Below are 13575 nucleotides of genomic sequence, written 5' to 3'. Positions count from 1 at the left end.
AGGTTGAGGTACAGTGAGTAGGTTGGCATTAGAAGAGCAAGGTGTGTGTGCTGGGTTGCAGTAGGAAATCGGGAAGGTAAAGTAAGAGGGGCTATGGTCATGGTGATTGCATACTTTAAAACCAGGGTTAAGGAGTTTCTCTGTGATGCACAGGTTGGGGGAAACATGGATTGAAGTTCTTTTAAATAAATATGATCCAGACAGCGGTGTGAATTATGGATTGATGTGGGGAGACACAGGAGGCGGGGACGTCAGCAAGTAGGCTGTCACAGTAGTCAATTAGATACCATAAATTCTTGGATCAACTGAGGAGCAGTTTGAATAAAGAGGAAAGGGCAGACTTTAGCAGTGTTCTAGAATTGACAGAGTTTGGTGACAGACTTGAATGTGTGCATTGAATGAGAGAGATAAATCGAGGATAATGCCAAGATTATAGGCTTTTGAGTCAGGGAGGTTGGTGGTGCTGTCTACAGTGATGGGCAAATCATGGGGATGGCAGAGTTTGGGTGGAAAAGTTAGGAATTCTGTTTCGGACATTTTCAATTAGAGGTGTCAATGGGACAGCCAACTAGAGATGTCCTGAAGGCCAGAGGAAATACGAGATGGAAGAGGAGAGAGATGAGGACTGGAGATGTAGATTTGGGAATCATCCACATAGACAGGGTAGTTAAAACCATAGGAGCAAATGAGTTCTCCAAGGGAGTCGGAGTAGATGGAAAATAGAAGGGACTCACCACTGAGTCTTGTGGAGCTCCCACCATTTAGGTGGTGGGAGGCAGAGGAGCCCATGAAAGAGGCTGAGAATGAGTGGCCAGAGGGATGGGAGGAGAACCATTTTACAGATGAGGTATCTGAGGCACAGAGAAGTTAAATGACTTGTCCAGAGTCACACAGCTGACAAGTGGCAGAGGAGGGATTAGAACCCAAGACCTCTGACTCCCAAGCCCGTGCTCTTATGTACCAATTGTCTATTGTGTATTTATCAACTGTTGGTGTATCCCAATGCTATTCCTGTCCTCAAACCCCTCCAAGTAGGCACTCAAAAATGCTAACAGTACTATCAGTAACTCAATCACATCTATTGAGTGCTCACTGTGTGCAGATCACCATACTAAGTGCTTTACTACAACTGCTTGTGGTGACTGTGTGACCTTGGGCAAGTCACTTAACTTCTCTGTGCCTCAGTTACCTCATCTGTAAAATTGTAAACCCATCAGAGGGCAGGGACTGTCTCTGTTACCGATTTGTACATTCCAAGCACTTAGTACAGTGCTCTGCACTTAGTAAGTTCTCAATAAATACTATTGAATGAATGAATGAATGAAAATGGGGATTAGAAGTGTGAGCCCCATGTGAGACAACCTGATTACCTTGTACCTACCCTGCTGCTTAGAACAGTTCTTGGCACATAGTAAGCACTTAACAGATATCACAATAATGGTAACAGCAACAAACCCTGCTCTCCTTTGTGTAAGTTACTGTGCCCTAGCAGAACTGTAGCAAAAAAGATGCTGTTCCGTTCTTATTGGTTAAGTTCCCTTGAATATTTTCCAAATATTTTCAGAAAGTGTTCTGAACACACATCTAGAATACCACAATAGTAAAGCAACATGACTTAGTGAATAGAGTGTGGCCTGGGAGTCACAAGGTCAAGAGTTCTAATTCCAGCTCCACCACCTGTCTGCTGTGACCTTGGGCAAGTCGCTTCACTTTTCTGGGTCTCAGTTTCCTCTGTAAAATGGGGATTGAGACAAGGGTCCATGTGGGACAGCACTTAGTGACATTGCCTGACTCATAGTAAGCACTTAAATACCCCAATTATTATTAATTATCATTATTAAAGGCACTTAGTACTTTCAAAAATAATCTTTTCCTGAAGAGAGTTGGGCTCCGTTTTCCTCACTCCATTTAGGTGGCTGCTGGAAACATACCTTCCTGGACAGGGAAGTAGCCAGCTCCTCACCCCCAACCAGGCCCTTCTCCATTCCCAAGGTCATCTCAGCTGCAGCAAGAAAAAGAGGCAGCTGTTAAAGGAGAAATGCTCAGTGTGGGAGGGAGCAGCTCTCAGTATGGTCCATCGCCCGTCATGTATAAGGGCATTTCTCCCTTAGCTGTATCTACCTGATTAGCTTCTATCTACCTCAGCTCTTGGCCCATAGTAAATGCTTAACAAATTCCACAATTAGTATTATTACTGTTGTTTTTATTAATGGAACTGAAATGCAATCCCCGGAGAGGAAGTTTCTCTGTGCCATCTGCCTTCGGACAGAGTCAAAGAGCGGCCCAGAATCAATAAGTCGCGATGGGAGGCTCTTACCCGTACGGGAGAATATGGTATCGGATTGACCGTCATGTGCCGCACCAAATAGCTAATTACCAAATCGTAACTACCACTATATAATTCCATTTTAGGAGGCATCAGCACAGCTCCTTCAGATGAGGCCCAGAACAATGGCCTGATTGATGCTTTTAGTGGACTTTCACCAAGAAGTGGAGATTTCTCTCAACAGTCTATCCAGGTCTGAGTTTCAAACAGTTACACTCAGTTCTTCAGTTCTACCACTTTATGCTCTTTCAGTTTCATTTTGGCCAGAACACGGTAGTAAAATTCTCCTCCCTCACACTGTTCTCCCAACTTAACTCCCTCCCCACATCAGACAGACCACAGCTCTCCTCACATTCAAGACCCTTTTAAAATCCACCCTCTCCCAGTAAACTTTACCCAATTAAACTCACTCCACCCAGAGCCATATCATCCCTTCAATTATCTCTAGCACTTAAGAATTTATTTCTGTCCTCCTTAGAATTTATGCTTAATATGTCAGTATGTCCCCTCGATTTGTTTTGACCATTCTACTTGTAAGTATGCTTTTATTTGTGTCCCCCATTACAGGGTAAGATGCTTAATAATGAAGATATTTGTAAGCAGGGTCCAAGTCACTTGATTATTCTGAACTTACCAACACACCAGGTCCTTCTGAAAGAATAAAACCACCATTTTATCAGTAAATTACTGATAGTGTTTTACTATGTCCAACTTGAATATTTCGAAGCTATCCCTGAGCTTAGGACAGTGTTTGGAATCAATCAGTTGTATTTACTGAGTGCTTACTTTGTGCAGAGCACTGTACTAAGTGCTTGGGAGAGTACAATGCAACAGAATTAGTAGACACCATCGCTGCCCATAATGAGATTACAGGCTGAAACGTAGTGCTTAACATGTAATAATAATGGTATTTGTTAAGTGCTTACTATGTGCCAAGCACTTTTCTAAGCTCTGGGGGAGATACCAGGTAATCGGGATGTCTCATGTGGGGCTCATAGTCTTAATCCTCATTTTCCAGATGAGATTTTCCAGAGGCATAGAGAAGTGAAGTGACTTGCCCAAAGTCACACAGCTGATGAGTGGCAGAGCCAGGTTTAGAACCCACGACCTCTAAGTAAAATTATTGTCCTTGTTAAGTGCTTACTATGTGCCAAGCACTGTTCTATGCTCTGCGGTAGCTACAAGATTATCAGATGATCATTTTACAGTTGAGGCCCAGAGAAGTGAAGTGACTTGCCCAAGGTCACACAGCAGACAAGTAGCACAGCCGGGATTAGAACTCATGACCTTCTGACTCCCAGGCCTGTGCTCTATCGACTAGGCCATGCTGTTTCTCCGGTGAGTAGCGTCCTAGGCTACACTTCACTCTGCCCTTAAATCATATGTTTAATCTGTATCTGCCCCACTCAGTTCATCAACCTGCAGATGCTTGAGTGTCCTGCATCACCCATGTCCCACCCAGTCACAGCCCATAATAATAATGATAATAATAATAATAATGGTATTTGTTAAGCACTTACTATGTGCCAGGCACTATACTAAGTGCTGGGGTGGGTATAAGCTAATGGGGTTTGACATGGTCCCTGTCCCATGTGGGGCTCACAGTATTAATCCCCATTTTACAGATGAGGGAACTGAAGCCCAGAGAAGTGATTTGTCCGAGATCACACATCAGACAAATGGCAGAGCTGGAATTAAAACCCATAGCCTTCTGACTCCCTGACCTGTGCTCTATCCACTACTCCATGCTGCTTCTCCTAGCCCATGAAACAGGACTGTGAATAGCATCGCCCCAGGCCTGGACACTTTTTTCATGCCATTAGTTGTTGAATCAGGAGAAGAATCTCTCCTGCGGGATTACAGGGTTGTTATTTTGTAAGAACGAGAGTTTCAGCATGAATGGTAAGTTAGCTCTATTGTCGGCAGAGAACCCATCAGGATTTCTTGCCCAGAAATACCCCATAAGGCACACACCTCACCCTACTCCTTGGAAACTCCTATTCCTATTCCATCCCTCCCCTCTCTTCCTGTAAGGACAACTTTCCTTGTCCCTACAAGTACATCCTCAGCCCACACAGCTACCTACTTGATTAGTCAGTACCCCTCTCATTCACTCTCATCTTGAATCATTTCTCATCCCTGCATGGAAATGAAAAAAAATAATCTGACATATAATCATTTTTAGATCGTGAACCTCTTTAGGGAAAGGGGCTGGAACACCCTCCCTCCTCACATCCACCAAACACTCTTCCCCCTTCAAACTCTACTGAAGGCCCACGTCGTCCAAGAGGCCTTCCCAGATGAAGCACCCCCTTTTTCTCAGCTCCCCCCTTCCCTCTGTGTCACCTCGACTCCCTCTCTCTGCTCTACCTCCCTCTCACTGCCCCACAGCACTTATGTATCTTTGAATATATCTATAATTCTATTTATGCATATAGATACCTGTTTTCTTGTTTTACTTGTTTTTATGTCTGTGTCCCCCCTTCTAGACTGTAAGCCCAGTGTGGGCAGGGGCTGATTTTCTTTTTTGCTCAATTGTACTTTCCAAGAGCCTAGTACAGTGCTCTGCACGCAGTAAGCGCTCAATAAATATAATTGAATGAATGAATGTGTATAATTCCCACCCGTGTATTCCTTCCCTATGTTTTTAGTACAGTGCCCTGCACAGAGGAAGAGCTTAATAAATACTATTACTACTACTATGACTAGAATGATTTTCCAACAACCCCGTGACAACTATGAGAAAGGGTAATGCTTAGCGTAGTATTTCACTGGGAACGTGTTCAGCCTTGAACTAGACAAAAATGCACATGGAAGAAAATTGTACATTTATTCTACTTACAGCTGAATATTCTGTTTTATTCCCTGAACAGCTTGAAAGCACGGGCCTAGTCCTGAACGAAAAGGGGTGGATGAATGGCACAGTGATTGTGGATATCTCAGTAGGAAAAGATACCTTCTTCCTGGTCACATGGTCAGCTCAGACCCCCAACATCTTTCTCTGGGACCCCAAAGGACAAGGACATCACGCTTTTTCAAAGGATGTGAAGTCCAGGATGGCTCATCTCCAGATACCAGGCACTGCCGAGGTGATCCCATCGTTCCGCTTTCGAGCCTCCTTAATGTTGTCAAAAAATGAGATCAAATTTTCCACATTAGTATGGATTATCCCTTTCAGTTTTTGAGTGCCAGAACTGGAGAAACACTGACCTAAAAGGGAAAATTGAGCATAGTGGCACATAGGGGGTTCACTGACCTACTGCAACCAGCAGGGAAGTTCAGTATAGGAAAAGTTTGACATCATCAAGGAAGCTGCACTGAACAGAGGTTAGAAATTGAATCCATTGGCAAATGTCTCAAGGATGCTAAATCTTGCCCCTCCCTGAGAAAATGAGGCTCTGGCAAGAACATCTCCTCCAAAAGGCCTTCCCCACCTAAGCCCTCATGGCCCGTCCTCCCTCTCTCTCCTGCATCATTTGTGCACTTTGATCTGCACCCTTTAAGTATTGTTATTCACTCCACCTTCAGTTTCACAACATTAACGTACTTATCCATATTTTATTTTAATCTCCCCCTATATTCATTCAGTCAGTCATACTTATTCAGCACTTACTGTGTGCAGAGCACTGCACTAAGTGCTTGGAAAGTACAATATAATTATAAAGAGAGACAATCCCTGCCCATGATGGTCTCACAGACGGGGAGAGACAGACATCAATACAAGTAAACAGGCATCAATATAAATAAATAAAATTAGACTGTAAGCTATTTATGGGCAGGGAATGATTCTACAAACTCTGTGTGTTGTACTCTCCCTAGCATTTAGTACAGTGCCCTGCACATGGTCAGCGCTCAATAAATATCATTGACTGATCGATTGAATGGCAGGTGTTTCAGTCTCATTTTCTTCAAAGAGTCTTCATTAGGAACAGCCGCAGTATCAAACCATGTTTTGTAATAGTAAGACCTCGGATAAACAAACTCCTTGCTCTGGATAAGCAACTTGAAAGAACATCTCTTTAAAGCACAACGTTTAGACTGTGTGCCCGTCATTGGGCGGGGATTGTCTCTATCTGTTGCCGAATTCTACATTCCAAGTGCTTAGTACGGTGCTCAGCACATAGTAAGCGCTCAGTAAATACTACTGAATGAATGATTACCGATAAGCAGTTCTCAGTTCTCCATGGTTATACTGTCAAAGAGGAAGGAAATGAAGACAGGTGGGCTAACGTCGGTTTCATTCCAAGAACCAAACCTGGAAAGGGGAAGTTTTCAACTTGAGATGGATAATGGAGAGAACAGCTAATCATTTCTAGGCCGTAAAGTTAATTTTAAAAATATTTCCACTGGAATTTTAGGTGGGAACTTGGAAATACAGCATTGCATCACCAGCACAAATTCTCACCATGACAGTGACCTCTCGGGCAGCCAATCCCAAGATACCCCCTCTGACCGTGACTCCTCGAATGAAGAAATCCACAAACGTCTTCCCCAATCTGATGGCTATTTACGCCGAAGTTAGCCAAGGGTTTCTGCCTGTCCTTGGGGCCAGTGTGAATGCTATTATTGAACACCAGAGTGGAAAAGAGATTACCTTGGAACTTTTGGATAATGGTGCAGGTAATTTTGAATTACCATCTTAATGTTACATTTTCAAGTCATGTGGGTAATCATTTATGTTACCATATTTTCCTGGTAATACGATTCTCAATGCAATTAGTTTAATTGTCCTGAAATTTATTGCTAAAATGAAAAATTTGTTGAATTGCATTACACTCCTCTCCTTAACCGTCTCCTTGGCTTATCTACTGCAAGGTGGGGGAGGAGATCAGGATTCGATCAATCAACAATACTTAGTACTTACAGAGCACTTTCCTAAGTGTGGAAGAGTACAGTGAGGGGAGAAGACACTTCTCCTGCTCTCAAGGAACTTCCAATCTAAGAGACCTGCAGGGGTTTGTGCAGAGAGGGAGAAGTGGTGTCCACCTCCTGCAGGAATAGAGTGATTCTGAGTGAAGGCTACACTATTTGTGTCCTTGTCATTAACCGCAATGGGGGAAACGATAGATCCGGGTTAAATACAGAGTTGCTGTCTCCTGCATCTTCTAATTTTCAGTTTGGATTCCTTGGTAATGTTCTTTCTGTGTCTTTCTTTCTATACTGGTGGAACAGTTTTCACCGGCACTAATCCATCTAGCCAAATCAGAGAGGGGAATCATTTCCAAAGTACTCAGCTTGTGTGAGACATTTCAGTCAATCATATTTATTAAGCGCTTATTTTGTGCAGAGCACTGTACTAACCACTTGAAAGAGTACAAATAACAATAAACAGAAGCATTATCTGTCCCTATCCCCGTCCAGTCTATTAGACTAGAGATGAGCTGAAACTGAAGGCAAGTTACATTTCATTCCTTAGAGTAGTCAGCTCATTCTCAGATAATAATAATAATGGTATTTGTTAAGCACTTACTATGTGCCAATTTTACAGGTTCTCATCTTACTTGGCATTGCTTTTCATTCCTACATTTCTATCACTAGGGGCTGATGCAGTTGCCAATGATGGGGTCTATTCAAGATATTTTACCTCTTACAAGAAAAACGGCAGGCACAGCTTAAAAGTGCGGGCGGTAGGAGGGAAATACAAGCCGAACTTAAAACCACAACAGAACGGAGCAATGTATATCCCAGGTTACACCAAAAATGGTAAGTAATGTGCTAAAAGCAGGATGTTAAAGTTGTCATGATTAAATTACTAATGAATGGTTGATTTTGCTACCAAATACTTAATTTCAAATGTTACTAACATTTTTGCTGAGATTTATGTTGCTTCCTGAACCACCTAATCCAGGGAATAAGAAGTTGTTTATATGTAAATATATCTGTATTGATATTAATGATAATGTTTATAATGATGATAATAAGTACTATAATAGTTTTGCCTGTATATACTACATTTATTTCCAGGTTTTCACCCTAAAAATGCCTAACCACTTCATTGGCTCTACTGTTGCCTAAAAGCAATATAATTAGCAAAGGGTGAGTCAACCTTTGTAAATAAAGTTTCTTATTCACCGAAGAAAGGATGGAAGGAAAACAAATTAGACTTTGAAGAGAGAGGGCCCTGCGTTCTATCAGTTTTTATTTCTCGTGAGCCATCCATGTGATGGCAACATGAAAGAGGAAAAATGAACTTCATCTTATCTTCAAGAGTCTTCACCCTGCCTCTCCTCCTTTACATCCTTCCCTACCCCCAGCTCGTGGAGGCAGGGAGGTCAGCAAGGAAGCTGATACTCTAATCACGGTGGAGTAGGATAAGTTCTTGGAATAACTTAGTAGCAGTTTGGATGGAGAGGAAATGGTGGTTTTAAGAGATGTTGTCAAGTTTGAACTGGCAGGATTTAGTGACGGATTGAGTATGTGGGTTGAATGAGAGCGATGAGTCAAGGATAACACGCAGGTTGCAGGCTTATGAGACAGGAAGGGGGGTGGTGTTGACTACAGTGATGGAAAAATAAGGGGAGAGGACATGGTTTGGGTGGGAAGATAAGAAGCTCTGTTTTGCACTTGTTTGGTGGGACAACTAAAGTAGAGATGTCTTGAGGGCTGGAGGAAAAGCGAGACTACAGAGAGGGAGAGAGATCAGGGCTAGAGATGTAGATTTAGGAATCATCTGCATAACGGTGGCAGTTGAAGCCATGGAACAAATGAGTTCTCCAAGGAAGTGGGTGTAGGTGGAGAATAGAAGGGGACCCAGAACTGAACCTTAAGGGACTCCCACAGTTAGAAGGTGGAAAGTAGAGGAGGAGCCCACAGAAGAGACTGATAATGAGCAGCCAGAGAGATAGGAGAAGAACCAGGCGAGGACAGTATCAGTGAAGTCAAGGTTGGATATAAAGTTTCCAGGGAAAGGGGATGGTTGACAGTGTCGAAAGCAGCTGAGAGGTCGAGGAGGATTAGGATGGAGTAGAGGCAGTTTGGATTTGGCAAGAAGCAGATCATCTGTGACTTTGGAGATGGCCGTTTCTTGTGGAATTTTTATCAGATTTCTATCAGATCCTGTTTCCTCAAATTAGGCACTAACTGGATAAAGGTCCACACAGATTGGGTAAAGGTCCATCTGCAGTGACAACCTACCATTCTCTAAGTGTATCTGGAAACTCTGTAATAATTCTGAAGCAAGCTTTGCCGAAAAGCTCGTTTCATAGAAACCTTCTCGATATATCTAACAGGTATATAACACTCTCCTCTCGTCTGCCCTCTGGACATCCCCATATTGACTCACAGCTTAGATGCTTAGCAGAAAATGGACTCTGGATCTGGAAAGGAGGATTATACTGTATACTGAGAGTAATATTGAGTATCTGTGTTTTCTTAGGTAAAATTGTAATGAACCCACCAAAACCTGAAATCGATCTTAAAGAAGCCCAGTCGAAAGTGGAGAATTTCAGCAGAACAACCTTGGGAAGTTCATTTGAGATCAAAAACGTTCCCTCCGGCATGATACCAGATAAATTCCCACCATGTAAAATTACTGACCTTGTGGCGAAAGTTGAGGGAGATCAAATCCACCTGACTTGGACAGCTCCAGGGGGTGACTCTGATGAAGGCCAAGGTGTGTTTGCAGTTTTGTTTATTTACAACAGGAAGCCCAGATTGATGCGTTTCTGATGAATCTGTCTGCCAGGTGTGAACTTGCATTTTTTCTAGACAACCCAGGAAAAGAAATACATCCTATTGGGCCAGTGACTTCAACTAGGCCTCTTATGAAAGAGCTGAGACAAATCTCTGAATTGCATTTAACCTGCAAGTAATCAGAAATTCTCCTGACCAACCGATTATAAGCACCTTTAAAGAAAAAATTCTAGGTGTACGTAATCGCACTATCAGTAGCTGCAACCATTGATCAGTATATGAGGACACTGTGTCGACCAAATGTCTTTTAATTATCAGGCCCAAATGACACCAATTTAATGACCTGAGTGATCACTCTGTCTCTATGTTCACAGACCTGGTATCCAAAACTTTGGCAGGGAAGAACCACTGACCCTTTGGTTGGGGATATGATCTGATGTGGAAATTTTGACCCTCCTTTTGTACCTTAGCCACGTGGTCCATGTTGTCCATGGAGCCCTCTCACAGTAATAGCAAATGAAGGGGAGCTATCTAGAGAAAAACCTCCTTATTGGCAGTCATTGGGTCAATTTCCCAGCCTGCCCTTCGGGATGAAGAAAAATGCTCTTGAACCAAACAATAGAACATAGGAGGAATCGCTTTCCTGGAGCATCAGCCTGGCCTAATGAAAGAGCACAGGCTTGGTAATAATAATAATAGTATTGATATTTGTTAAGCTCTTACTATGTGCTGTAATAAGTGTCAGGATGGATACAAGTTAACCAGGTTGTCGCATGTGGGGCTCACAGTCTTAATCCCCATTTTTACAGATGAGGTAACTGAGGCACAGAGAAGTTAATGGGTTCACCCAAGGTCGCACAACACACAAGTGGCGGAGCTGGGATTAGAACCCACGACCTCTGACTTCCAAGCCCGTGCTAGGCTATGCTGCTTCTCTGACTTCGTGATAGGCGGAGGAGCTGAGTTCTAATGTTGACTTTGCACTTAATCGATCAGTCAATGGAATTCATTAAGGATTTAATGTGTGCAGAGAACTGTATTAAATGCTTGGGTAAATAAAATATGATAGAGTTGGAAGAAACAATCCCTGCCCTCAAGGAGCTTATAGTCTAGTTGTGGAAAGACATTAAAATAAATTACAGGTAGGGGTAATCGCAGAGTAATCAGATATCTGTCTAATCGCTCTGGGACTTGGATGGGGCATCTAAGTGCTTAAGTAATAATAATGTTGGTATTTGTTAAGTGCTTACTATGTGCAGAGCACCGTTCTAAGCGCTGGGGTAGATACAGGGTAATCAGGTTGTCCCACGTGAGACTCACAGTTAATCCTCATTTTACAGGTGAGGTAACTGAGGCCCAGAGAAGTTAAGTGACTTGCCCACAGTCACACAGCTGACAAGTGGCAGAGACGGGAGTCAAACCCGTGACCTCTGACTCCGAAGCCCAGGCTCTTTTCACTGAGCCACGCTGCTTCTCACGCTGCTTAAGCAGTATAGACCAAGTGCATAGATGAAGTGGGGGAGGGTGAATAAGGCGAGGAAATGAGGGGTTATTCAGAAAGTGTCTCTTGGTAGAAATATGATTTTAGTAGGGCTTGGAAGATGGAGAGAGTGGAGGCTGATAGGCTTTGAAGTGGGAGGGAGTTGGAGGCCAGAGGGGAAGCTTGGGCAGGGGATAGGAGGGGAGGCAAGTGTGATCAAGGTACAGTGAGTAGGTTGGCATTACACGAGCAAAGCGTGTGGTCTGGGTTGTAGTAGGAGATAAGCTAGGTAAGGCACTTGGGTGACAGTGTATAGTCGTCTGCACAGAGTAAGTGTTCGATAAATACCACTTATTGATTAAAACCAATGGTAAGGCTTTTCTGTTTGACGTGCAGATGGGTGAGTAAACACTGAGGTTTTTGAGGATGTGGACTGAAAATTTTCTGAGAAAAATGATGTTGTGGGAAGAAACTGGAGGCAAGGAGGTCAGCAAGGAGGCTGATGCAATCAATCAATAGTATTTTTTGAGTGCTTACTGCAGGCAGACTAAGCTTTTGGGAGAGTACAATACAATTACTTAACAGACACATTCCATGCCCAAAATGAATTTACAATCTACAGGGGGAGACAGATATTGGGAAGAGCATGGGCTTGGGAGTGAGAGGACGTGGGTTCTAATCCCGGCTCCGCCATTCATTCATTCATTCAATAGTATTTATTGAGCGTTTACTATGTGCAGGGCACTGTACGAAGTGCTTGGAATGTACAATTCTGTAACAGATAGAGACAATCCCTGCCCAACGACGGGCTCACAGTCTAATCGGGGGAGATGGACGGCAGAGCGAAACGGAACGAAACAAAAACAAGACAGCATTATCATGATAAATAGAATCAAGGGGATATACACCTCATTAACAAAATTAAAAGGGTAATAAATAATATATACAATGAGCACAGTGCTACTGGAAAGGGAAAAGGGGGGGGGGGAGCAGAGGATAGGGTGGGGAGGGGAAGGGGAGCAGAGGGAAAGGGGGCTCAGTTAAGGGGAGGTGAAGGGGAAAGGAGGAGGAGCAGAGGGTGGAGGGGGAGCCGAGGGAAAAGGGGCTAGTTGTCTGCTGTGTGACCTTGGGCAAGTCACTTAACTTCTCTGTACCTCAGTTACCTCCTCTGTAAAAATGGGGATTAAAAAATGTGAGCCCCACGTGGGATAATCTGATTACCCTGTATCTACCCCAGCATTTAGAACAGTGCTCAGCACATTGTAAACGCTTAACAAATACCTTAGTTATTATTATTATTATAATCCCAGCTCTGCCACTTGTCAGCTGTGTGGCCTTGGGCAAGCAACTTAACTTCTCTGTGTCTCAGTTACCTCACCTGTACAATGGGGATTAAGACTGTGAGCCCCACGTGGGGAAACCTGATTACCTTGTATCTACCCCAGCACTTAGAACAGTGTTTGGCACATAGTAAGCACTTAAATACCGTAGCTATATAAATATACATAGACTTACTTATGGATTCGATAATCAAGGTGGGATATGATAAGTGCTTGGAGCAGCATGATAGCGGTTTGGATAGAGGGGAGAGGGGAGGATTCTAGAGATGTTGTGAATATGAAACGGACAGAATTTGGTGACAAACTGAATATGTGGGTTGAATGAATGAAGGAAAATGTTAAGGTTATTGGTTAGGAGGGGAGGATGGTCATGTAACCTACAGTAATGGGAAATTCCAAGGTGGACAGAATTAAGTTGGGAAGATGAGCAATTCTATTTTAGACTTGTTAGGTTTGAACTGTAAGGAGGATATCCAAGTAGAGATGTCCTGAAGGCAGGAGGAAATGTGACTGCAGAAAAGGAGAGAGGGCAGCACTGGAGAGGTAAATTTGCAAATCATCAGCATAGAGATGGCAGTTGAAACAGTGGGAACCAATAATTGCTCCAAGGGAGAAGGTGTAGATGGAGAATTCCAAGGGGACCCAGGAGTGAGCCTTCAGAGACTCGCAGAGTTTAGGAATCTCTTCAGAGAAGTAGTTCATGAACGACCTATCTACTTCATTCAAAGGGAGTGGGTGGGAGGGAGAAAGAGAACAGGAAGTGGAATTTGCCTGGCTCAACTCCAGAACAACATGTT

At 43.3% G+C, this 13575-nt stretch overlaps 1 pseudogene; it reads left to right on the top strand.

Moving 5' to 3' along the window:
* The window catches only part of LOC100081161, a 37631-nt pseudogene that overhangs the window by 23453 nt on the left and 603 nt on the right, over nucleotides 1–13575 (top strand).

Source organism: Ornithorhynchus anatinus, chromosome 4, assembly GCF_004115215.2.
Source record: "Ornithorhynchus anatinus isolate Pmale09 chromosome 4, mOrnAna1.pri.v4, whole genome shotgun sequence".
Classification (NCBI taxonomy): domain Eukaryota; kingdom Metazoa; phylum Chordata; class Mammalia; order Monotremata; family Ornithorhynchidae; genus Ornithorhynchus; species Ornithorhynchus anatinus.
The sequence above is the reverse complement of the archived record's forward strand: the minus strand, read 5'-3'. Positions and strand labels throughout refer to the sequence as shown.